Source organism: Zonotrichia leucophrys, chromosome 5 (assembly GCF_028769735.1).
Source record: "Zonotrichia leucophrys gambelii isolate GWCS_2022_RI chromosome 5, RI_Zleu_2.0, whole genome shotgun sequence".
Lineage (NCBI taxonomy): Eukaryota > Metazoa > Chordata > Aves > Passeriformes > Passerellidae > Zonotrichia > Zonotrichia leucophrys.
The window spans coordinates 7,498,116-7,525,551 of record NC_088175.1 but is presented as its reverse complement, the minus strand read 5'-3'; the positions used below and the strand labels follow the sequence as shown (position 1 = coordinate 7,525,551).

General features: G+C 46.7%; 1 protein-coding gene and 1 long non-coding RNA gene across 2 annotated transcripts in view; both read right to left on the bottom strand.

Annotated features, from left to right (window-relative positions):
• CCDC85C (coiled-coil domain containing 85C) overlaps positions 1 to 27,436 on the bottom strand; it is a 111,544-nt gene that overhangs the window by 61,886 nt on the left and 22,222 nt on the right. The window lies entirely within an intron of this gene.
• LOC135448508 (uncharacterized) lies at positions 6,694 to 19,245 on the bottom strand. The gene is made up of 3 exons (XR_010440477.1): positions 19,191 to 19,245; positions 7,747 to 7,804; positions 6,694 to 6,838 (listed from the first exon to the last, which is right to left on the bottom strand). It is a non-coding gene; the product is annotated as an uncharacterized LOC135448508 (long non-coding RNA).

Here is a 27,436-nt window from a genome sequence, read left to right as displayed (position 1 = left end):
ACAGGCCAAAGCAGAGCAATACACAAGACACGACATGATGCTCAAAAACGTCATGCATGAGGCAAAAGCTTCATTCCCGGTAAGCTCTGCCCAGCCAGCTGCACATGTCACAGAGCAGATTCATTTTGGGTTGCTTTGTCAGGCTACTCCATCACCCTGAGCTGTGCGAGAGGCTCCAAGGAGCTGTCTGGACTTTGCCCAGCGCAGTGTCCGGGCTGTGGGCTGCTGCTCCCCTTGCAGCAACCAGAATGGGACTGCTTGGGGTTATGTTTGCAAAGGCTCATCCACACCTCAACCTCAGAGTCCAGGGGTCCTCCACCCATCCCTGGCTGCTACCAAGAGCCAAGACCTGCTTTTGACAACCTCAGAAGAATGGAGATATGTGTCCTCAGTCCCTACATCTGTGTAAACACGCAAGAGACTGAAGGAGGAACGTGGTGGAGATCTGGCTGTCACCCAGAGCTGGGACAAAACACACACACAAAGAGTGCCCGTCCCAGAAGAGACATGGGACTCCCAAACTTCTCTGTTTGTCCCCCAAAACTACTTATCACCCAATTTTGCCTCAACAAAAACTGAGATGAGAATTTTCAGAGAACTCATTTTCAGAATGATTCACTCTCAAACAGAGGAATGAAAGGATTCCTCTAAAGCACTTTTTGGCTTTTTTATCTTTTTAGGGAAGGCTGTGTTCACAAGCACAAAACCCAGACAGTAAGGGCTGAGACCTCAGCCAGGCACTCTCCTGCATTGCTCAGATACCCACTCTCAAGTATTAGTCATCATTAGTTAAAAAATACAAATGGTTTCCCAGGAAATTGCTTGCCAGAAGGAGAAGAAAAGCAAGTCCTGATGGTGCTGCAGTAGCCAGTGCCAGCCTTTGACATGATGGCACTGCAAGCCCCTGACAGAGGCAGAAACAGAAAGAGCTTCATGCCCATCAAGCCACAGAATGCCCACAGGCTCAAATTTATCTTTTCTAACCCTACTCGACCCTTTTAACAAACACTTCCTCAAGCAAAATGCATTAAGAGGTATCACAAGAATAAAAACATTCCTACTTACTCCCTCAATGCATAAAAGGGCTGGTTTTGGTCACAGAAGATACCAGAGCTGCCTAGGGACCTCAGATCTGGGGAATCCTGTAACAGTGACTGCAAAAAGGGCAAGAATTGGAGTGTGGAGGAGGCAGGGAGCCAAGGACCTAGGACCTGGAAAGCCTACATTCTGCTTAAAAGCTTGCCACTAACAATGGGCAAAGCCTCAGCCTTTGTGCCCACCCGAGCACAGGCAGCTGCCTAAAGGGGCAGCGCTTCCCAGTGCCATCCTGGGATGACCTGGTGACGCAGAGCATCCCTGTCTGGGGCTGGCACCAGGCATGGGGACGTGCAGCTGGGCATGGGCAGCCAGCACCAGCCCTTGGCAGCTGCCCAGCACGAGGTCAGTGGAAGCTGCCTGTGAAACCACACGCCTGGTGCTTCATCACTGAAGCAGAGCTAATGGTTCCCCACTGCTTCTTCCCCTCCACAGCGCAGGATACTCGGCTGAGCGGAATGGAAAGGGCACTGTGGTGTTCCACAGCACAATTCAGGCAGGGAAGCATCCCAGCCACACTGGGTAGCAAACCTGCTGTCCCTGCAGCATTAACAAATCTGGGACTTCCAGTGTGCTTCACAGTACTTACAGCACTTTGCACGCAGCTCAGTGAAGTTCTGAATACCAGTCTGGCATTCCCAGGCTCCAGTGGTGCTGTACAACTTCCCCACCCCAAGTTCTGACCTGGGCCTCCCCATCAAGACACAAAATCTGAATAAATTTCATACCAGCTAAGCAAAACTTCCAGCAGAGCTAAGTGCTAAACCCTGGCTGAACAGCTCAGTAACCTGAGGAATGATAAAAAGCCATTGCCTAGAGTCAATCATACTTCCATATGCCTTTGTGGATCACAGTTGTGCATCACAAGCCTTCAGCACAGCCATGAGCAGCATCTTTTCCTTGCCTACCCCTAAGCCCCACACCTCAGGCAGCAGGTTTTCTCCTCCCTGCCCCTCCTCCCCTGCCTGGCACAGCCCACAGGGCAGGGCCATGTCCTGCTCACAGGCAGCAGTGCTGAGCACAGAGCTGCCAGGCACAGCAGCACCCTGCACACCACAGGGGCCACACTACATTTTTGTGAGCCTAGGCTGCCCCAAATATGTTTCTCTATAAATGTACCAACCAAGTGGGAATTTTAAGGTGTCCTTGACTGTGTTCATAGAGGTCTTCTTCTAAAGTAATGCATTAGCACAGGTTCCCAGGTGGGAGCTGAAGGGCTCACTTTGCAAGGCTGCCTGTGACATTCACAGCATATATCATGAGGTGGGATGTTGCTGTTAGGATGAAAGCAACATCATGATATCAGAACCCAGGATTCACACCGACAGACTTGTGTTCCTCCAGGACTCAGCAGCATTTGCCTGGGGCAATAATATGGCAGGAAAGGCAAAATGTTCAGCAACTGAAAGAGATGGAAATACGAACACAGACTAAATCTGAAGACATTCACAATAGAAAGGAAAGTACGAGATTCAGGAATATAATTTGCCTTGCAATAAAATCAGCAGGAACAAAAATTTCAGAAGGCAGTCGGCGTGAAGTGTGAGTGCTCACTATGGCACAAGACCACATTCACCAACCCCAAACATCCCTTGTGATCTCCTGTCTCCTTATACTGGTGCATTTTGGATATATCCATCACCACATGTCACACACAGCATCAATGCAAGATTAATCTAAGGGGCTGGGCATACTCACTCTACTTTGGAGATCAGAAAATACTGTGTGTTTTGGACACTAGAGCATTTCTCCCTTGTGATAGTAAATCTGGTATAATTAGGTACAGCATAATTAAAAATAGATTTCACAGAAATTAATTTGCAAACACAAAGATTCCAGGAGCAAATTCAGTCCTGTTTTAATCCTTCTGGAGTCATCTGAAATGACCTCAGGGATGAATTTGGCCAACTTGAATACCCATGTCTCATTATTACCAGATGAGCTGTGTACCTACAAAGGGGTAATGGGTCTTTTGGACAAGCATGATGACATACAGAGATGAGGGATGTCCAGGCTGGAGGCAATGGATAAAGTGCCTCTTGGCTTAGGATTCTCTAGCACTCATCTGCTGATTTCACTGCTGTTTTTGCTTAGCCAAAAAAAAATCATTTCGGCTTTTCTTCAAAATAACACAAGTAACATGCTCTCCTTCAGGTCACTGCCACAGTATAGCAAGCACTGGGTGGCCCTTGGGAATATGAGCTTTCAGACAGATTAATGCAGCTTGACTGAAGAAGTGAAGATGACAGACACTACTTAACAGACTCCAAGTTGGGCTCATCCTTGAACTGAATTTTCTTCACAATCTCACGATTCCTCAATTGGAAAAGTCAGTCCTCATATAATGAAGTGTGAATACTTCTGCTCTGGGTAATTACTTTTGATTTAGGCAGTGGACAAAGGGCAAAGATTTGCTTTTTGGGTTCTTTTTTTGCTTTTACTGGCATTGTTTTAAATACTGAAATACAGAGACACCAGAACCACAGGTTCAGTGACAATAACTTAAAAAGCACAACAACCAAATATTTTACAAATACTCTCATGGTTCCATGAAACAACTGTCTTGTTAAGGTACTATACACTTACTAAATGGATTTTCAATCACCAGAAAAGCCACAGGGCCTTGAGTACACAAGGCCCTTGGAAAGTTTATCACAGGGAGTTTACCACAGCTACAGGGTCATCCTTGACTTTTTAAAATCTTCTGTGAATCAGAAAGAATGATACTAAAATGATGCACACATGTCTGGCCCATAAAGGACATCACCAAGGACAAGAAGAACAGATACAAAATTGAACTCTTCACCCTCCCCCTAGGCCCACAAACTGCCAGTGTGCCTGTTGCACAAGAGCACAAAACATTTTATTACCTGCAGACCATGGGTGTGCTGGGTGTCCCCCAGGTCCAGGGCACAGGGAGAGGCAGCTGCCAGGCTCTTCCAGGCAGCCCTGCTGTGCCCCTGCCACCGTGGGGACATGTGTGTCACCACTGGCCCATGGGGACCACAGCCCCTGCTCTCATTTCAGCTCCAACAGCCTTGCTGGCATCTGGGGATGGATCTGCTGTGCAGGCAGCCAGCAGCAGAGCCCCAGCACAGCAAACCCCTGGTGAGATCTGCCAGGAGGGAGTGACAGCACAAGGACACAGCTGGGAGTGGCATCTCCGCTGGAGGGGCAGGAGCAGCACAATGCACAGGCAGGATGGCAGCACAAGGCATGGGCAGGATGGCAGTGAAGAGGTAGGACAGCAGCTGGAGGGGCAGGATGGCAGCACAAGGCATGGGCAGGATGGCAGCTGGAGGGGCAGGAGCAGCACAATGCATGGGCACAGTGGAGGGGCAGGATGGCAGCTGGAGGGGCAGAAGCAGCACAATGCATGGGCACAGTGGAGGGGCAGGATGGCAGCTGGAGGGGCAGAAGCAGCACAATGCATGGGCAGGATGACAGTGGAGGGGCAGGATGGCAGCTGGAGGGGCAGAGCAGCACAATGCATGGGCACAGGGGAGGGGCAGGATGGCAGCTGGAGGGGCAGGAGCAGCACAATGCATGGGCACAGTGGAGGGGCAGGATGGCAGCTGGAGGGGCAGGAGCAGCACAATGCATGGGCACAGTGGAGGGGCAGGATGGCAGCTGGAGGGGCAGAAGCAGCACAATGCATGGGCAGGATCACAGCTGGAGGGGCAGAAGCACAAGGCATGGGCAGGATGACAGTGGAGGGGCAGGAGCAGCACAAGGCACGGGCAGGATGACAGTGGAGGGGCAGGAGCAGCACAAGGCACGGGCAGGGTCACAGCTGGAGGGGCAGGCACAGCCAGCACTCAGAGCAGCCCTGCGTGCTGTGCTGACCCAGGTGCATGTCGAGCCCATTTTGTGTCGTCCTTTGCCCCTGGAGAACAGGGATCTGTCCAAAACCCGGTCAAAAATGCTGCACTCTGAAAACCTTGTCTGATTCATCCATCTCTCCCCCCAGGAGCAGAGCTCCAGCCACCTCTAGCTGCCAATGATAACAAAGTTGAAAAAGGGATGTTATATTGTGCACCCAGCTATAAGAGAAAATCCCACTTTTATCTTGGCAAAACAACTTTCCCTTTCTACTGCTGGCAGAAGGAAAAACTGTCCCCACCTATCTCCATTGCATAACACAGCTGCAGCCTCTAAAGCAATGTTTACCTGAGGTAAAGATATTGGGCAAACAATTTGTGCCAGGTTTCCAGACTGCAAAGGGATGCAGCACTTGGAATTCAAGAAAACAACAACAGCACCAGGTATCAGCCAGATCCAGAGATCACCAGCTTGGAAAAGCATCCTTCTGGGGGGACAACAGACATTAGAGGCCAATTCAAAGTCAGCAATGGGGAGATAGGCAGGACAAGATAGTCAGGCTTTTCCAGCACTGGGAGGTGTGATCCCAGAGCTTGGCTTTTTCCCTGCCATCACAGCCCCTGAGGGACACCAAACCTGCCCTGCAGCCCCTGCCCTGCACCTCCCAGCCCCAATGCCCCCTGCTCAGCCCCTCCTGCATGGTGACCCAGGGTTTCACCTGTTCAGCACCCAGCGCTCAGTTCACAGACACCAATATGAAAACAGTGGGAGCACTGAGCCCCAGTGGATTGAATCCACCACTCCTTGCTCACACAACGTGCCCACACAGCAATGGGAAAATTCATGCCTGGTGCTCCTAAGAGCAGGAATCTTAGCAAATATTGCTGCTCATTAAAAGTAAAAAACAACAAAAAACCCAACAAACCAAATCCAAGACTCTTTGCAAGGCTAAAAGGAAAAAAAAAGGTCCTGCAGTCTTGGGAAATGTCTTTCCCATTGGCTTCTCCTGCTTCTCCTTAAGGATTTGGTTTAGGCTTGTGGGAACTTAACACAATAGAAACTCACCCATAATTTGCATGCCTCAAACAGCAGGGAGATATCACGAGATCTGGTAGTCCTGAGATTCTTTTTCCTCTGGCAAAATTTATTCCAGAATTCACTTGAAGAAAAGTTCACACATCATTACAACTAAAGTGTATTCAGCCAGTGAGTGAAGAAAGGGCACAAGATGACACATTATCCTGTGGTTTTGTTATACAAGCTTTGCTCCCTTACCTCATTTGCAAAATTAGGGTTGGTCATAATCCTTCCATCAGTCTTTCCTGAAAATTAGCAAGGGCCCAAACCAGATTTTCCAATTAAAAAAAATCTTCCCACACTTTTAAGAGATGTGAAAATGGATTTGCCAAATATTTCATTTGAAGGAGCTTTCTGAAGTACCAGCTTGGCATCTGAATGCTAAAATGCTTCTTTGCAAGTGACCTGGCTCTAGTGAATATTCCTCAGAAACACACACACCCCCAGTGATCCCCTCTTTCACCCATTCATCTGAGAAGGAACAAAAGGCAATGTGAGCCACAAGGTAGAGAAAGATTAAAACCTTGAAATTATATGCTTAAAAATAGTATTATTTAAGAATACTGCTTATTTTCCTGTAAATGCTCAGGTGCAATGAATAAAAGTAAGATGCAAGGACTCAGAAGCCTGCAAATGCCTTGGTGATGGGCACCTCCAGTACATTCTACCTGCCCATTTTCCTCCTGAGCTTGGTAAAGTCAGACCAAAGAAGTCCTCCAAGTGAGATGCTGAAACCCCCTTTGAGCCACTCACTTCTGTGCAGGAACCCACATGGGACAAGCTGGTGCTTCTGCTTCTGCAGGGAGGACAGAGGCTCTGAGCACTCAGAAAGCAAACAAAAGAGCTGTGGAGAGAGGTAAGGGAGCAGGGTCTCCTTCTGCAGGACTGGAGGAGAGACAGCCCCTGTGCCTTGCCTAAAGCTGGGGACCAGGCACTCCGCCCTTCAGCCCACCCAAACCCACCCGTGGGTGCAACCCTCAGGAGCTGTGTCCTCCTGGCTCCTGAGGCAATATTCATTATTTGCAAAGCAGTGGCCTACCTGAGCATGTCAGCCTGGCTGTGACAGCAGCACCCAGACAAGGCTGCCCAAAGAGCCCAGAATTCAGCTGAACGTGCTGAATGGAACAAACCCTGCTATCCCCATCATGCCAATGGCACCCCAGACACAGAGAAGCCAGGTGACTTGCTTAAGGTTACACCAGCAGTCTGTGGCCAATCCCAGTGCCAGGAGGCCAAATCCACTGCCCTAACCACACACCAGCTCCTCTCTTTCATGTGGTGACCAGGCAGGAGTGAAGAGCTGCAGATGTTTCTCAAGGCAAAGCCACATCCTTGAGCCCTCCCTTGGCACACTCCTGCAGCAGCCAGCAGCTTTGAGAGCAGCACTGAAGCCCTATGCAGCAACTGGAGATCAGGGCTCATATTTCTCCCCTTGGCCCCTGCCCCATGCCAGCCTCTCCACCACCTCCCCTCCTTTACCTTCACTCTGCAAACTGGAAGTCTGCAGTTGCCATAACACTGTTGCCAAGGAAATACAACAATATGCTTATCAATAAAAAGTGTTGGGTGTGCACAGAGAAACCAGTTAAATTAGCTGGGCCTGGAGCCACTCCTCCTGCTCTCCAGCTGTCCTAACCCACCTGTGACCTCCTCTGTGGCTTTAGACATTTGCACATGCATAAGCAGAGACACAAAAACTTATTGGCCTGTGGAGCTTCCTTTTCCTTCAGTCCAGCACTGCAGCAAACTGACCTGAGAGGCTGCATGGTCTCCAGACCCAAGGGAACCTCCTCTGATCTCATGGACAGCCCTGCAATGAGCAGCATGTTGGAGAAAAGATGTCCTGAGGCCCTTTCCAGCCTGAACTACCCTCTGACTGCTGCTGGTCATTGTTCTAACCCCAATTGCTCCCTCACTGGCACAAAATGTCACTCCCAACAGGCAGCAGCACTGATGGGATCTGAGTGTCTCAGTTCCCATTTGACCACCCCATGGGGAGCAGCCCCTTTCTTTGCTGCAGCATCCACAAACATGGGGATGTCACTATCCATGCTTACAGCTCTTGATCCTGCAAGAATTGATAGAACTTGGTACAGAAGAGCCAGACTTTGTAAATCCTTGTTAAGAGAAAGAAGCCAGGGTGATTCATAGGGATGAGGCTGGGTACAGCTGACCCAAAGCTAGGGAACAAAGGCTAGAACCTTGGTGCTAATACTGGAAATTAGGAGCCAAATCAGATTCCTGGAAATCCACCACTGAGGATTACCCAGACAAAGGAGGAGGATTCCCAAACCCACAGCAAATAGGAAATTCCAATATTGAATAAAGAAATACTAAAAAATGAAATAATGACAAAATAAATTTGAATGTTTGAAGAAAAAGATTTTTTAAACCTACACATATAATCAGGCCAGTAAAAAGGCTGTTGCCAGTGTTACAATCTAAAAGAAAAAATGAAAACATGTTTCTAAAACTACTCCCCTGCTCCAGAATAATCGCCAAGAGAATCTTATTCTCTAATATTGGGCAGAAAAAAATCTGACCAGCAGTGCTTACCATCCTCTGAACTTTTCCCACCTACTCTCTTCTCTTTTAAGGCTTGGATGTTTTAAGAGACCTTACCTGGACCTCAGGATTTCCCCATACTTTGTTAAACAAAACTTTAAAACCAGGCTACCTGAGTGCTCACATTCTTCCCAACAAGTTCACACACCCCTTCAAAATCAGAAAGAGGAAATAACCTAACTTGATAAACAGGCTGAGATTTATTTAATTTTAATCATTAAAAATGACAGTGTTAATTTCAGGGCCTTCAATAATTCAGCTTAATTACCCAGGAGACAAAACTGTCAGACCAAACCCTGTAAAATATCTATAAACAAAACAAAACATAGCAGCAGCAGGCAGAATGACTGACTGTATTACTCTATCCCCCAATCACAGACCATGCTGCCAGGGGCTGGCATGGCTGCAGGTAACACGAGTGATGCTGAGCGTTCCGGGAGAGAACAAAGCTCCCGCCATGTGCAGTCACAAGTGGGTGACAGCATCCCTTTCTTCCACTCAGCTGGGCTTTTTGAAGCCGTACCCCTCATCCCCTCCAAATCCTTTTGTTCAGCGAACGAGGCGCCCTGCACAGATGGCAGTGACTTGTGAGACAATCCGTCCTGATCATTGTGCACCCTGGCTGGGAGCAGAGCGCACGGAGCCGGGCACCACAAAGCACCCACCCTGCAAGGGGCATCTGCAGGGAGGCAAGGGTGGGCTGGGGGGAAAGAACCGTGCCCTAAAAGAAAAGCTGAGGCACCAAAAAGAGCTGAATCGGTCATGACAGCGACACAACAGGCATCTCTGCTCTGCCTTGCACGGGAAAGCTCTCAGCACAAAGGAGCGCTTCCCGTTATTTATCCCAACCAGCGCCTCCCTCCGCGCCAGTCGCAGCCCACCCGTCTCCCCTGCACGCTCCTCCTGCTCCCACTGAAAACAGACCCCTCCATTTCACCTCGCAATTTGTTTCTTCTCCACAGCATATTTCAGCGGGGAGGGGAAACAGGTAGGAGTGCCCAGGAGGCAGGACCCCGAAGAAATCTCTGTCAGCTTCTTGTCACCAGACCGTTCCTCAGAAAAATAAATGCCAAGTTAAATTCCATAAACCGCCATAACCAGCACAAATGCGGATTCCTGCAAACAGAAATACCATCAAAAAGGTCACATCGGTAGCAAGTGTGACCTGTGCTCGGAGCCAGGCAGAGCCCTGCCCTCCTGCATCTGGAGGAGGAGGACATCAAATGCTGCATCTCCATTTAGAAACAAAAAAGGAAACCTATGCCTTTTAGTGAAGCAACTGTTGTGGAATTTGGTAAATGGATAAAATGTTCAGGATCTACTAGCATGACTATAAACACAAAAAAAAAAAAAAAAAAAGAAAGGAAAAGCCTGAGGCAAGACTAATATTAATACCCAGTCATGTCACTCTCAATTAAGTTCATATCTAATGAGCCCATTTTCTCCTTGCACTGTCCACTGATGCTGTAAGCAATGTCCAATGAAAAGCATAAAATGCTGCTTCTGGAAAGCAATGATCTGTACTGGTGAATTTGGAACCGACCAATTATGAACTTTATTTTTAATGGAACGAGCAGGGTTTCTACCAACTGTAGTCATCAATGCCAGAAAATGTCTGTGTCCACAAAATGTCCAGACACACTTCTCTCAGACTGCAACCACTATTGCTATCGATTTCCTTTTACCATTATCTTTGTAAAGATATATATATAAAATGTAAATAAATCTCCTGTGCACCCCAGCTGTCAGCCACTCTCACTCAGCACTGCATTTGTTTTGGGAACGCCTGTTTCCCAGGAACAGCAACTGTTTTTTAGATTAGACAAAATCTGAAACTCAGCAAAACCTATCCAAGAAGCACACTTCACCATTAGGCAGAACGCAATTTAACCATGCTGCCCTAAAATCAACTTTGTAGCATTCATACACGGAAAATCTTACATCATCCTCCAAAAGCACTTATCTGTTGCCTGCAGAAGGTGTGGCAGGGAGAACCAGGAGCAACGCTGGGCAGATCTGGAGCGAGTAGAGCAGGATAGTGCTGCGGCCAAGGGAACAAGTCCTGACACACAACCACCCCTGGAGGAGGTTACGTGATGCCCAGATCCTCCGCTACAGCCTCCATTCCCACAGGCACCCATCCATCCCTGGGTTGCACTCCATGACAAGGTACAGGCACACCCTCCAAATCATTTTAATGAAAACTGGTTGAAGGGAGAAAGTTTACCTGCTCCCCAATCTAGCTCGCTTTATAAAATTAATCTTTGGATTGACTACATTAATGTAATCCGTATTAGCCTGCATGGCTGGAGGCTCATGGAGGCTTTGTGAGGCTCTGAAGTACATGGAAGCGCAGCTGCTTTGCTCCAGAAGGGAAGAGACACCTCTCCTCATCACGATGCCCTCAGCACATGATTCTCCCTCCATCCTCTTTTCCCAGGAAGAGATCACTTAATCCCAATGATCACACAGTGTGTGCTTGGCTGATTCTCATCCCCTCCCAGGGAGCTCTGGAGCATACAACCATGTCTAAGAAGCTCTCTACCTCAATTCTGAGTTGATAAGAAGAGAAATAAACAGGATCACCTTCCAGTATGGATATGATGCTGGTCTACCCTTCTCAGCCAGGGAGAGCACACTATGAATGGGCCCAAAAATCCAGGTCAAAAGCCATTTTAGCCAGTCAGAGGCACACTCAGGTAGGCACAGCAACAACCTGAGAGCAAGTTTTGAAGCCAGGTGCAGGCCTGTCCTTTGCAGATGTATCAACAGTTGTGCCTGCACTGTTGGCCCAGCTCACCCCACAGTTTTGTTCTGCCTTCATCCAGCGCTTCATCAGTAACATCTCATCTTCTGTCCAAACCCAACAAACAAACAACTGCAGGCCAGAATAGTAATCCCAGTGGGATGCTGGATAGACTAGGAAGACTGTGTTGATCTTCCAGCCTCCTTTCTTTGCACTGCCAGAATTTTCTCACTGCTTTCTCCCTGTTTGAGGTAACAGGTGTTTCAAGGAGCAGAGGAAGAAACATGCAGTACAGTCCACTTCTCAAAGATTTAAGAACACAGGTTGAATTCTCCATGAAGGTTTCCCTTAAAACCTTTAGCAAGAAAACACCACTTCTTTTTCCCCTCAGATAGGACCTATACTTGCAAGAAAATAAAATCTCTCCCTTGGGGTGGGAGAAGGGGGAGAAGAAATACTCTGAGCCAGTTCAACCTCAAAGAAACAATGCTGTTGTTTTAAAATTACCCATCCTTCTGAAGTCAGCCAGTCAGAAGTGATTCTTTCCAAACCTATCTGCTTTGTTTTTTTATCACTGCTTTAGCACAGTTTTACAGGAGAGGGAGGACATACAAGAAAAGCGAGTATGTTCAGGAGGTATTTGAGTCCTGCATGACCCCCACATTCACACACTGCAATCTGATACAATCATTTTATTACTGCCTCAGCTCTGCTAAATCCAATTTATCCACCAGGCCATAAATCTTGCTGTGTATAGCAGCAGAGCCTTGGTTTCAAGCCCTGAGAGATGTTTCACCAAGTAATGAGTGTCCCAAGCAGGTTACTGTTTAACCTGCCGAGTGGCAGCGGAACAAACGGCATGTCAGCGTGTGCAGCTCCAAATGGCAGCACAGCAGATGATCGGGACCCAAATGTTTTGCAAATACAGAGGAAGAAAAAGAAAAATATTTGTATTCAGCAGCTCCACCAAGTCTGTACAAACACTCCAAGGTCGGATCCACATGTGGACTGCTGAATGATCAGTCATGTGTTATGAAATTCTCCCTCCAAAACCCTCAAGTTTTAAGTGCGTCTGGCAGAGACAAAAGACCTGGTAGGAAATCAAATCTGTTTCACAGGGTAATTATCTTCCATCTTTTACAACTGTTGCCAGAAATGGTGGGGAAAAAAAGGGGGAAATTAGGATTATCTACTCCAAATGCTGCGAGAAGAGCCCTGTGTCCTCTTACCCCATGGCCATGCCTGGCAGCCTCACAAGGCTGAGAGCTTGCACAACTCCAGGCTGGCACCCAGCCCACTAGTTCAGGGAGGGGAAAGCAAGGAAGCAGCATCCATCAACAAGCAGAGAGAAAAATGCACAGGGGTGTGATCCTAAGCTCTGGGAAAAAGGCTGGAGGGCTCCTTTAATCATTCCTTTGCCACAGGTAATGCCAGTTGGGACATGGGCTTGGTGCCTGCTTTGGGCAAGCAGCTTGGCTGCAAGGTACCTGTTGGCCATGTTTTGGGAGCTTGCTTTGTTTTATCCTTTATTCCAAGTGTCAATGTAGGAGTTGGCTTGACTTTAATGCTGGAATTCCTGGACCAGGACAAGCAGACTGGTGGCAAGGAAGGAGAAACTGGTAAGCAACCAGTTTTGCCACTGAAGAAGATATGCTGGACCCTCTCCTGTCACCCTGTAAGGTCTGTTTAGAGGCCAAGCATAAACTGCAATTCCAAGGCAGAGGAGGTCCCTCAACCCATATCACACTAAGGAAATAAGGATGATCCCTTGGTTTGATTTCATTGCACAAGGTATTCCCCCTGCCCCCACTCCAACAGTTTCTTATGGAATCAGCAGAAACTCTAGGAGCAAAGAAACAAAATTAATTCCTAAAGCAATGGCAACCTGCCAATTTTTTAAAGAGTCAAATCTTGAGTGGCTCTCTGGAAACTCAGGCAGCTCGCTGCATGAGCTAAAGGGAAAAACTAATACTCCACTCCCTTTCCTCAGCCTTCTCTTTTTCATGTATTTCTGCTTGATACAAAAGTCAGTAACAATCTAAACAGAAGACGGGACTACAAAAGGAAGGGCCTGCTCATGGATACTTCTGAGACCCAGTAACCCTGTCTAGAAACTCAGCCCAGGCTGCAAACTCTGCTGGGGCTGTTGGGCATGTGGGAAGCTCAAAGGCACCAGCCCCTGTGCCAAGGTGGTTTCTCCCTCTCTGAGGGCAGGCCAGGAGGCATGTGAGCCTTTCTCAAGGGCTTTATTACTCCCCACAGAGATGGGCACTCTGAGCTCCTGGTGACCAGCAGTTGGCCTGTACCAGCTCCTCCCTCTCTGCTTAGCATCGCCCTCACACAGCCAGCTGGTTTGGGGCATAACACTTCAAAAAAGGAAGCACATTGATTTGACAGTCCACTGGGGAACAAGACTTCTCTGCAGCCTAGAAAACATGACCTACAAAGGATGACTGAAGGAACTAGGTTGTTTAGTCTAGTGAAGACTGAGAATAGACACGATAACTATATCTGAAATACATGACAAGTAGGTGGAAAGAATAACCTGTTCTCCTTTCCCACAGCAGACTGGACATGGCAAAACCAGACCTAAACTGCAGTGATAAAGATTTAGGTTAAAGGTTACAAAAATCCTTCCAGTTGGGTATGACAGTGCCACACTGGAAGCCACTGCCTGCTGAGGTTATGGAGTTGCCATCTGTGGAGGTTTTAAGACCAGGCTATAAAAACATCTGCTTAGATATGAGGTGGTCTTGCCTTAGGGCAGAGAGATGAGCTAAATGACCCCTGAAAGACTCGCATCCTGTTGCTGCTTAATCCATTAGTAACAGTTCACAAGTCAATATCACAGTTTTCAAATCAATTGGTTCATTTGAGGCCTGTTATTGATGTCTGCATATTTTGTGCTAAGCCCAGTCCCTCCAGGACTACTGCTCTGTCTGAGGCTGGTCCCAGACCCTACCAACAAAGCAGGCAAACACACGAGCATATCTGCTTTGCACACTCTATTCCATGAAGTGGAGGAGGTCCAAAGCAGCTGGCCTTCCTCACAAGGACAGGATTTCCAAATTATGCTGGAGCTAACAGAGGATCACATAAAACTGTGAAGTGCAACCAGTGCTCTCCTGAACTGGTGTCCCAGTGACCAACACAGCCCCAAGCTGCGCACACAAATAGAGAGGTTTTGAAAATGATCTTAAAACCCCCATGAACATTTTTGTTGCTAGCTACAGAAGTCTGCAAGCTGGCTTCTGTAATCACAAGGAGTGTGTTCTGTCTCTTGGTACACACACATACCACAGATACATAAGACATATAACAAGAAACCATCAGGGGGAAAAAACAGTGTCTAAGCAGACATCAAAAATGCATTAACCTTCTGAACCCAGCTCTCCTGTGACACCCATCTGCCTTAGTTTCACCTCTGAGCAGAAAGTCTCCAGTTCAACCTGTGCACAAGAGGAGAGCTGAGCCTTTTCCACCTCCCTACACCAAAAACCAGACATCAACAGGAAGGTCCAACCTGGACCTGGTTAAAGACAGAGGTGGGCCACTCTTCTCTTCCCACCACAGTGCAGCCAAGATGCCCCTCAGCATTTCAGCTGAAGTGCTGGCTTCCTTTCCAGCTCCCTCTCCCTGAGGGCATCGTTTCTTCCTTCCAAGGCATGACAAGGGACACCTTGCATTAGGGAACACACATTTTTGCAGCCAAGGGGACAACTCAGGTTAACAAACTGAACAACCTCTTCCTCAAAACTCTCATTTCAGAATGTTTGTGGCAACCCCAAACACACAAGCACCTCAATGGTACAGAAACAAGTGTAAACAAGCCATTGGCTTTTATGCACCACCAGAAATCAGGTACTGTGTAGACTGATAAAGGTCTGGCTTTAACAAGGGGCATAAGGAGACATATTTAGCATCTTCTTTTAATCCTTCTAAATTGCAAGCAGTTTTTCAGCTATATTAATTCTTTGAAGTGAGTGGTTCTCCACTAATCATCCTGGTTTATGTTTACATTATGAGGTGTAATGATGCATCTCAGGAATGTTATGGTATTAGTTAAATTAACTAAGACAACTCTGCCTGCAAACTGATGAATTTTAATGTGTCAACATCAGATACGAAAACGCAGTTGTGTGGGTCTCCAGATTCACATGACCATATGGTTCAGAATTCTAATTAATTCCTTTGGATTTCATTTCACATAACTTACAGCTACATTAATTCAATATTTTTTTTCAGAATTTCGGAGAAACATATATTTTGCCAAGCTGTGACTTTTCAGCTCACAGTAAGTGTTAAGTGTAAGAAAAACCTTTCATTTCCCCTTTCCCTGATAACCTTGTCTTTCCTCCCTGCGGGCTGGCATTCTTCCCAAACCAGAGGTCAGGTGGAGCTGTTCTGCCCCAAACAGACTGTGAAGACCCACTTTGCAAAAGCCATAAAGGTTCATTACTAAAAACAAACTCGTTTTCAAATTGTTATGTGCTGTGGGCAATCAATCAGACAAACTCTCCGGGAGGAAATGCAATCCAGGCTTCTGAAGCACAGTGATTGTGACAAGTAGGGATAGCACAGACCCTGGAGCCAGGCACTGCTATCATCACTGCAGACCATCACAGTCATATGAGCATTGACAGAAGATTTCCAGCTCCGTGGGGCGTTGCACAGTGCATGGGTTTGCAAGTTCCAGTTTGGGGACAGTGGTATTTTCTCTTCTTTATCTGACCCCGTTTCTTAATGATCCACATTCAAGATCTCCCTCTAGGCAACAAAGAACATTTACTTGTGCTTCTCATTAGTTAAACCAAATCTGAATAAAATGAAAGCAAAAAGCACACTCATCCCAGAGCTCAAAACAGATCTGGTCAGACACACAGGCCATCCACTGTTACTTTAGAAGAAAATATTTCAGCACAGAAACTAATAATCCTTGAGACCTCCATTGTGTGAATGGAGCAACTACACTGTAACTGTGGTTTTCTGAAAAGTGCATTGCTTTCAAACGCCAGGTACACTGACAACAGCTCTCAGTAGCCTTGCAAGACCCCCACGAGTGACCCTGAGCGTGGCAGGCACCGGTTCATGCTCAGCAGGAGAAGGCTGAGATCTGCATGCACATCTTGGCACGGCTACCTTCAGGCAGGAATTTTCTGATACACTTACACATTCTCACAGCATGGCACGAAAGGATGGGCATGAGAGGTTTAAAGATTTAAGATGTTTCTCTCCCTTCAGGAGAGTAACTACAGGCACTATCAATTTAACAGCTCAGCTCTGCAAGAACTGAACACACTCAGCTCCCATCTACACTGCCCAGCGGGGAAGGTTTTAACGCGTCAGATGATGTTTGTGCCATTTCTGAAAGGGTCAAGAGGACCCAAGCCTGGGATTGCCAGAGCTGCAATTTCCTTACTTCTGAGAGTTGCTAGGGAAAATCTGAGCACAAAACCCCAATGTAAGTGCAGAATTACTGGTTGCAGTCCCCAGGGTGGTGTTACAGAAGCGCTGCTAGGGGCTGGGTGATACAACACACAGTGACAATGGGTCCCTGCTGCCTCCAGTCTCTGAATAAAAACACTCTGGAGCAGTATTTTTGCTGCTGCAAGGGCCAATCCCTCCTTTAAGTCTGAGACTGGACATTAGCCAACCAATAGAGCAAATAATTCACCAAAACAATCAACATCATTATCAATGAGCATTTAAGTACTCAACTCAATTTTCCTTCAAGGGGTATGAGGCACTTCGACATTGCTGAGAATTTGGGCTACAGACCTATCCTCCTGAAATCATGTTACTTCCACACTTGCATAAGAGGTGTAAGAAAACATCACAAAGCAGCAGGGCAAAGGGCCATTTCAGCTAAGGCAGAAATACAACCAGAATCCAGCAACTTTTGCCTTTCCCATTCTCTCAAAGAGACTACAACCACATCAACGCAAGCCACCAGCCTCTCCATTCCTCTGCCCAAGTGGGAGAAGCTCACCTTTACCTGGCCTGGACCAGCTCTAGCATCAACTGCCCTTGGCCACCCTGTTCAGCAAAAGAAGTGGGTGAGAGAAGAGAGCCTTGTCCCACAGCTGAAGGACATCACCAGGGACTGGGAGTGCTGCTGGTCCTTAGGCTCCTCTTGTCACAGCACATGTCACAGCTGAGATGGCCACAATACACAGAATATCACCAAATACTTTCAGAAGGCTTTCAGCATCTGCCCATACAGAGTAACACCATACCACATCAGAAGGTGACACCTGCCCATATAGAATAACATCACATCACTTCAGAGGGCTGCAAGCATCTGCTCTTTCATGTTTGCAGCAAGAGTGCAAGAACAACCTTTCATTCCTTTATACCCCTTTATACAAGCATTGCACCTGTGTGCCCTTTGGTGACTGGTCAGTGCCCCTGGCACTCCAGGGCTCATCACCTTCAACACTGTTCACCTGCCCTGCACAGCTGTAGCCCATTGGGGATGAGGCTCAGCTGCAGCTCCACTCCAAATTACAAAGAGCGTGTATCTACACCCTCTTAGCCCCCTCCTCAAATCCATTTCCAGATCTGGCACCTTGCTACTGGGGGGAGGCAGGTAGCCTGACTTCAGCAAAGTAAATTAATAGATCTGTTGAGTTTAAAGCGTTCAAACTTCCTCTTTCCACCCCAAAGAGTTAAAAGAAAGGGACATCTTTGGGCTTGTTTTGAAGTTCCAATTCATATTAAATGGCAGTCCTACAGGGAGGGAACAATAGTGGGAAACAAAACCCCAGAGGTATTGAAAAGAGCATTTCTGAAGTGAAGCAGCTACACAGTTTCATCTCATGAACCTCTATAAAAAGATGTAACTAATGCACAAGAATCCATCTCTGCAAATGCTGCGTGACAAGCAGTCAGACAGAGCGGATGAGCATTTACCTAACAACAAAAACCCCAGGAAAAATTGGGGAAAAAAACCAGATTGCAATCCTAATCCTGCTAGCAATCTTTCCCTTAAATATTATTATGTAGTTGTTATTTGCATTATAAGCCTAGTCACAGACAGACAAGTCTTGTCTGAGCTGCTGTTCAGACACCAAATAAAGTCAAGTTTTTCATCCCCAAGTGACTGGAGAGATCACAGCTAAAGCAGGGACACACAGGGGACTGTGGCAGCCATTGCAAGGGAAGGGCTGCCTCTTTGTTTCTGCTCAGAGAATAATTGCAACAAGTGCATGAGATCCTGCAGTGGTGCCCACTGAGGTAGAGCAGCCCCACCTCAGGCTGTGATAATCCACCCCACCTTCCCCAGGCACATACCAGGGACCTGCCTGTGATCTCCTTTGGACCACTGAATTGTTATTTCTCCTGGGGAAGTGCTTAAAGACTCCTAAAGTGCTTACAGCCCCATTACCCCAGGCACCATCAAAGCAGGGAGCCCAAGGTCAGTTCTAACCACAGAGACAGGTGAGATTGAACACATTGACCACAACAGTTTCCAAAGCCTCAGGTGGTTCCCACAAAACCTTCAACTCAGCCTGAGAACAGCTGGTGGATGACAACTCACCCTACACAACTCAGTAAGAGAGGATGGCTTCTGAATTTCTCTAAGAAAAGAGAGAGGGGGAAAAAGTGATTCCCTTACCAATTGGAAACTTGTTCTAAGTGGCTGTTAAAGAAGAGTCTGTTCATGTTCCACATTTGTGGGAAAGCAATATAGTTTTGTGACAAGAGATTTCTTTCTTAAGGCCCTTGGGCTTTTGTATTGAAGTTTTTCACCCCATGGTGGGACAGTGGCAGTGAAGCAGAACATCACAGACAAACAAGGATGCGATGTGCTGAAATGCTGCCCTCAGATGAAAGAGTTGTGTTGTATCCATATTGTTGTTATCCTATTTCTAGAGTCCCATACCTTCTGAGTGGTTTTCTCACACACAGCTCTTCACGGCAGCATTGTTCCTGCTTCTTCGTCAGGGCTCCTCCAAAGCTCTCCCTGCCCAGCCAGCCCACCCCCTTTTATCCCAGTTATCTTCATTAGCCACAGCTGCTGCCCAATTAAGGACATCACAGCTGCAGCCCACTTACAACTAGGATTGGGGCAAGGCCACTTATACAATACATATATTTTACTAGGACTCCTACTATAGAGTTGGATATTCTTAAATTGTGATAATGAAATGCTGCTTATTAAAGCATGGAGAGTAATATCCTGTGAAAACACAAAGTTTTATTCAAATCCCAGAGCAATCCATAAGCCTGATGCTAGCAGCCACTCTCATATAAATCACTGACTAGGTTTTGATAGCAATCTCATTAGCTATTGTACCAGGAGTTCAAGTACACATTGATGAGTGCTGCAGAGCACTACCTGTCTTCCCACATCTTTTCAAATAGGTGGAACAGGCAAAAATAAATCTTCTGTAGGCTTTGAAAAGAACAAGATGCTTCAGAAAAGGCTTCTCATCTCTATTTTTTTCAAACACAAGTGAAAGAAAAGATCCACTGAAGTCTCTACTCTTTCACTAGGAGATCACAGCTGTATCACTGGTCTATTCTAGTGCTCAGCAAAGGGTCCTTTCTCAGACTACACCCCTGCTGATGCAAGGGGAGTTAGGGGGCTGGACCCTGACCTGGGAGATCACCCACTGCCTCCAAGGCAGATGGATCCTGCAGTGCACTGCAGGCACAGATAGCACAGCTGCCTGTGAGAGAGGGTCTGCACCCCCTGTGCTCCAGGAAAGCCATGTCTGACCATGCCTTTGCCTTGCAATTATTTCTTAGACCCTGTCTATATTTTCCATCTCTTCTAGACTTTGCTGATGTTCTTCCTCCTTCACATCTTCATTTCTTGCTGCTTCTCCGCCTTCTTTTGCTGCTGTTTTATGCTTTACTTTCATTTCAAGAATATGTATTTAAACAAACAAGATCCCAAATGCCTATTGCTCCCTTTATAACAAAATACAGGTTTCTGCCCCAGCAGCTTGATTGCTGGCTCCGGCCAAAGAAAGTTAAGAGTTTATCCAGGCAACTTGTGCCTGGCAGATCAGTGGTGACACTAATGAAGGTCCCACTCTGCAGGGAACAGCAGCTTCTTCCACCAGGCCAACCATCGCCAAAATGGCACTTTTCTGCCCAAAGCCTCGTCTGAACACACAAAAGTCACATCACCCATCACCACAACAATGCCAGTGCAGCCAAGAAGAAACAGCCCCTTCCATCCTTGCTCTGATGCCATCACAGTGGGGCACACACGTGTTCAGCACCTCCAGCACGCTCCCTCCCCCAAGAAGTGATGTACAGCACGTTCCCGCAGTGAGGCTGTGCTCAGACAGGAGGAACTGCACAGCACAGAGCAAACAAACACCAGAAGCAGGCACCAGACCCACAGACCTGGGGATGTACTGCAGCAATGACACACCCTGGGAGGCTCCCATTCCTGCACCTCCCAATCCTGGAAGCATGTGAGAACAGAGCAGGACAAGCACCATGTGCTCTTCCTCCCTCCCAGCACTGCACTCACCCCCAGCTCTCCTTTCAGACAGGAACCACAAAAAGAGGCTGAAAAACATCAAAAAAGCCACAGCTGAAGGGTGAGGATTGGCTGGAGACTTTTTTGGAGGAGTTCAGCTCTTTTGAGGGAAGGATGATTTGTTTTAAATACAAATAAATAAATAAGCCAAATTTTTAATTTTAATTTCATCAGATCAGCTCTGGGACTTTAATTGTACCTGTTTTGGCAGCGTGACTGGGCACTTGAAACCAGCAGTGATAATAGCCCAGTTTCCCACCAGCAGCAGCAGACAATGTGCTATTTCATGTGCTATTGCATGTGCTATTTCATTGCTATTTCATTGCTATTGCATGTGCTATCTCATGTTCTATTACATGTGCTATTTCATTGCTATTTCATGTACTATTCCATTGCTCTTTCATATGCTATTCCATGTACTATTTCATTGCTATCTCTCATGTGCTATCTCTCATGTGCTATCTCTCATGTGCTGTTTCATGTGCTATCTCATGTAGAGACATTAAGCAGATTAGCAGCAAAACGTTTGAACCCATTTTGCTGGCTTGGCTCCGGGGAAGGCTCAGGCTGTGGGAGCAGCTCCAGGCTGGCCCCACAAGTCCAACTTCAGAGCCCAGCAGGTGCTGAAGTCCATCCCAGAGCAGGTCACAGGCACATTCTGGCAGCTCTGCAGAGTGATCAGCTTGCAATCCCAGCTCAAGGGATGGCAATTCAGAGCTTGAAAGCCACCTCGATATACATCAAGCTCTGAGGCATACAAACAGGATCATGCCACCAAAAATTTCAATGCAGCCATTGGAAACCCAAGTGTGGGTAACCCCACTACCCCCAAAAAGGACCATTAACACCTCCATCTGCACAACAGGGAACTGCTGTTATCTATTGCTGCCAGTGGGATCAGTCCTGCACAAAACCTGGAGAAAGACAGGGTGCCTGATTCAAGTAGCCAACAAGCCCACTGCTGCCTAAAAAAGCAGCTTTGTGCTTTCATGAAGTACTGCAGCCCCCCAGACAGCTCGAGGAGGAATGGAGAAATAAAAACATCCCTTATCACTCAGGATGCTTTAGCAGAGATTAAATAAATCAGATGTGTTTCAAGGCAGGAACCCAGGCTGGCAGGGGAATCTGTGAGAGCATTCCTGACAAGCTGGGAGGTTATGGACAGTCCAAGGGGTCACTCTTCATTTCCTTCATTACAGGGGAGAAAAATCTTGCATTTTTTTTCTGTTGTCATCCAAGGCCACGATATTGCAAGAGATTAGAACCACTGAAATACTTTTTTCCTATCTTCTGCCTGGAACTGAGCAGCCCAGGATGGACTCCTTGACTCAAATATCTGTTTTTCCAGGCCTCATGTCTGTTTTGCAAAACTCTCAGCGCAGAATTAAGGCTCTTTATTGCCCAAAGCACAGATTGCCTAATCAAAGCACAGGCTAACCATCCTCAAAGGCACTGTGCTCAAGACAGCTCCAGAAGCAGCCCTAAACTCAGCAATAAAATAATCAGAGGCCTCTTTCCAGGCCCGAGTACCAAGCATGAGAGGAAGCAGAGGGTCAGGCAGTGGGGAGGAGGTGAGCCAGGTCAGTCTCCCCCAAACCAGGCTGTCTGGGGAGCAGTTCTGCTCCAAAACAACTGCCCCAATCCACTTGCTCCTGGCAGCCTTGCTCCACACTTTAAACTTCTGCATTCCTCCACAGACCGCTGTTCCTTGCAGCTTCTCCCTCACCCTGCCCCAGTCTCTTCCACAAAGAAAACAGAATCAGACAGTGCTGTGCTATGGTGAAGAAGTATAAATGGATATGAAAAGTTTGGCTGGAAAGGCCAACATTTGGAGACTTCTTCCCTGTAGCATTCCCAGATGCAGAGCATCATTTCCAGTTTCCAGCTCTGACACTTACTCAGTTCCTGCATCTCCATCTCATCCAGCAGTTCCAATGGCCAGGCCACAGTAGAAAGCCAGCTCAGGCAAGAGCCAGCTTTCCTGAGCTTGCAGCAATGAGGGGTTTATGGGTCCAAACACCCCAGATGTGACTGCCTGGCTTGGCTGCAAATCAACCTTTCTGTGTTGGATGGACTTTCCAGCAGAACAAGCTTGGTTTTCCTTTGGGTGCTTTTGCAGTCCCATGGCCAAGCTTAGCAGAGAATTACATCTCCAGCAGCATTTCCATGAACCAGTTGTCTCAGCAGCAGCTGCACAAAGCCTTAAAGCACAACTGGAAAGCAGTATCTTGGCACTTGACTTGTGGCTTCCTAGAAAAGCTTCCCTTTTCACCTCCTTCACCACAGGAAAACCTCGCTTGTCACCTCTTAAAATAGCAGAAGCTGCAAGTGAGAGATCCCTGAAGGAAATAAAGCCAACATCCATTCCAAATATAGCTTAAAGAATTGGTCACACCAGGACTTTCTCAAGTGTCTTTACTGAGGACTTCTCTGAGGATCTCCAACAAGGACTTTTCCAAGTATCCCCAACAGAGGCACTTCCAAACATCCTCACCAATGACCCTTCCAAGGATTCCCACCAGCAGTGAGGGGCTGAAGCAGGCCAGCAGCAGCCTGCCCTACCTAAAATTGAGCACCCCAGCAGCAGAGGAGCTGCTGTGTGTCAGCTTGCAGCAGGGCAGGCTCCCCTGGTCACCACCAGGAAACAGGAGATCAGCTGGCAGGGTTCAGGCTGCTGTCACTTATTTCCACATAAAGACTGCTGAAATGCAAAGGCTTGTAACCACCTCTCTGCTGATCATTTGGCAATAGGATAAATACACTGGTGAATACAGAGGGAAAGCAAATAGAAGGACTTGTCACTGCATCGTCACTCATCCTTTTTTGAAGTGGCATATCTGGATTCACAACTCTGCAGCTGGGAATGACACCCATACAGGATGGCTCTGGTGCAGACTGTACAAACAAGGAAATTTGTAATGAAAAGTAAAAAGTTCTTCCCTAAGAACTCCAGCATTCAGGAAGGTCCCATAGCACCACACAAATGCTTCAGAGCACTTCTCTCTCCCTTGAACACCACACAGCAAGAAATCAAGAATTTATTTTACCCTTGATGGCAAACAAACAATGTACCTCCCTATTTTTAGTTGTGACCTCGGATACTCAATGACTTCAAAGCATATGCTTAATTCACACACATGCGAGCAAGAAAAATTACTCATAGGCAAAGAATAACAAATGTTTGACATTTAAATGAGACTTATTTGTAAGACTAGTTAACATTTGTATTAATTAAGGCATACTCGATGAAAGATTGTTCTGTGTCACTCATCCTAGTATAGGTGAAGATTGTTGTCTATCTCAGAAAAAAACCCCATGGAAATTATGTGTAATTACCTGCCTGTACTTTCCACATGAGTATCATTAAAGACAGAATTTTAATGCAATATTCTAATTGAATACCTCACAAAAAAGTCAAATCATGAATGTCATCAAGATCACAGGCCTTGGTGCACAGAAACAAAATAGATCTAAAAATTATCTGTATGGATGGATTGACAACACTCTACTCCTTAAAAAAAATCTATCAGTTTATCACATTTTTGGGAATGTTTGTGCCTGCCCAGATCTAAATTGATCACACAGACACCTGGATTGGTGCTTTCACCTTCTGGAACAGAAACAGCAGTAATAAGGCAGGGACACAAATGGCAGAGGGTGAGCTTTGGCCTGGCATCTGCACCAGGGAAAGAAAACTGAATCAACCAACATTCCCTCACCAAGAAAGGGCATTTTTTTCTGGGTCTCCAGTTTCCAGCAGAAGGAGATGATCCTAATAAAAACAAGAGGGAATGGTCTCAAGTTGCTCCAGGAGGGGTTTATTCTGGCTTTTAGGAAAGCCTTCTTCACCTAAAGGGTTGCCCAGCATTGGAACATGCTGCCTAGGGAAGTGATGGAGGTATTTAATCGAGGTGCAAATGAGGCATTTAGGAGCATGAGTTAGTGACAGACTTGGCAGTGCTAGGTGAAGGACTGGTCTCAGTCATTTTTAGGGTCTTTTCCAACCTAAATATTTCTACAATACGATAAAAATTAAACAAACAACATTAAAAAAACAACATTACTGTCAGTTTTGTATCTGTGAGATCATCACTGGACCATGCCCACCAAAGAAGACAGGACTGAGGTCCTTGGAGAGCAGGCAATGCCACACGCTATTCTTTGGAAAGGCATCTTCAACACTCAGACCACTTCCCTTCCAGAAACCTAAACTTTCCTAAAGAGAAGAGCTTCTACCAGCACAAATAAATAAATAACAATGTGGCTGCAATCACCTCAGCTTTTAATTAAACTGCAACTGAACAAACAGCCTGAGAGCCGCTGTGACATAACCTGCTCCTGCTGCTGCCCTTTTGGCTTTGTGCTCCCAGGGTCAGATTCTCAGTATATCCTTGCCCACAGCCCTGCCTTTCCTTTGAAGCTGCACAAGCCCTGGTTTTGTTGGGGTTTTTTTGGAGGTTTGTTTTTGCCATAAGGGCAACATCACGCCTGGCACACACCCGGCTGCAGGCGGGGATTTCCTCACCCTCCCCGGGACTGGAGAGGTGTTCACAGGTGGAAACAGCTCCCAGGAGCTTAGGAAAAAAGGCAGAAAGCTTAAAAAAGATACTATATTTATCTCACAAGTTGCTTCCTACAATCAGTCATTATCTTCTAGGAGAGACCTAACCTAATATTTCTAACAATCATAAATGGATCTATGGCCTGGTAGCACACAATCATCTCGAGCACAGTCCCAATTTGCCTCTGCCCCGCTCCCTGCTCTGACTTTGTCAAACCCACCTCTTGCCTCTAGAAAAGAAAAACTCACAAAAATAACCACCACACCTTTGTAGCCTTATCTTTTAATACAACACAGCACACTGTGTTTTATTTTAACAGCTCAAGTTTTCAAGGTTTTCCACCCTGGATTGCATTATCAGATCTCCATCAACCCAGCACTGATAGAAAAAAACAGTACTATTGAAATGCAAGTACTTTATAGTGACTGTGCATTGTTCATAAGAGATCAGGGATAGCTTTTCCTTTCAAAAAAAACCAACCAACCCTAAGATACCAGGCATCATTTTCACTTCTTCATTAAGCCAAGGATCTGTTAAAGTGCAGATTTCCCCCCTGTGCCAATAACACCTGGCAGTACATAACACACCAAGCATTTTTACTGTAATGACACTTCCATTGAAATTCATGCAGGCACTTGACTACACTTCCAGAGAGGTGGAATATTATTCAGTGAGGGAACACAGATACGCTGGGAGGTGAGAAGGGGTAGAAGGAAAATTGCAGGCAATTAGTCTTTTCTTGACCTAACTGTAATTTGTGAATTTGTAGAAGTTCTCTTCTGAAATGTTGGTTAATCTGATCCAAGAATAACTCAGAAAGTGTCTGTCACGTTCCTGCCCTCACAAACACAGACCAGCACACTCACACGAGTCAAAGCCATAGGAAAAGCAATGCCAGTCCCCTCTGTTCCCTGCATTCTCCCCCAGCGAGGGCAGTCCCCTCCCACAGCACTGGGGAATCCTGGGCTCCCCTCTGCAACCTGATCGAGGGCTGATGCACTCAGCAAAGGAACAAGGGAGGAGACTTCAAGTGACTAACAATACTCTTCAAAGAGAAAAAATATTTTCCCATGGTTTAAAATTACCATCTGAACCTCAGCAGAAAAGCGATAGTGGTGCTATAGCCAGAGGGATGGGATAGCATTATCCCATCCCCTGTCAAATGGGAATGTGAACTGCAGCCCCACCACAGGTAATCCACATTCTCAAAATGTACTGCTGACCTACATGCCCAGGTGCCCCATCACACAGGTGGTCTGTTTCTTCACGAGATTGCAACTGGGATTTCTTTGCTTTCATGCCTTCTCTGCTTTAGAGGCCACCACACACATGAAATGGGGAGAGAGGGGCTGGGGGTGGTCAGGTGAAGCCTGCAGAAAGGGTAAGAAGTTCCTATGACAAGATAAACAGTGATCACTTCCCAACAGCTTAGACACAGGATACCACTTCTCGTGCAAATGTATTTACACTTAAATAATACATCTCTGTGACTAAAGGCAAGGGCTAATCAAAAGCTGCCATTTCAGCTGTGCACTGCAAAAGTAAACCACCTCAAAAAGTGAAATGCTAGAGGAAAGAGAGTAATATGCTTTTGATTTATAGGTAACTTTTAAAATTAGTGGTGGGGGAGCTCTCCCAGTAGCACTGGAGAAGGTCTCTGTTTATTTGAGGAGCTCAGAGGAGCACAGCACAGCAGAGACTCCTGTTCAGCCCCACAGCCCACATGGAGCCCAATCTACTCTATCAGTATTTATTTACCTTTACATACAAAAGGAAGGCTATCCAAACAAAAGTTGAGAGTGTCCAGCAGATAATTAGGTACGCTAATGCACAAATCTATTTAGATAAGAGTGAGCATATTGGTACAATCAAAAGGCAGGTCACAGTTTATAATCCATTCTCTGTATAAACAAGCTCCAGCAGTGCCCCTTTAGGGGTAACACCCTTTCCCTCCTGAAACCCTTACCAGTGCAGGATTTTGGCAGTGCATGGGCAAGGACACTGCATTTGGGCTGCTGAATGCACATCCCAGCAGTGGCTGAACAGCTCTGAGTTTTCACTCCTCAC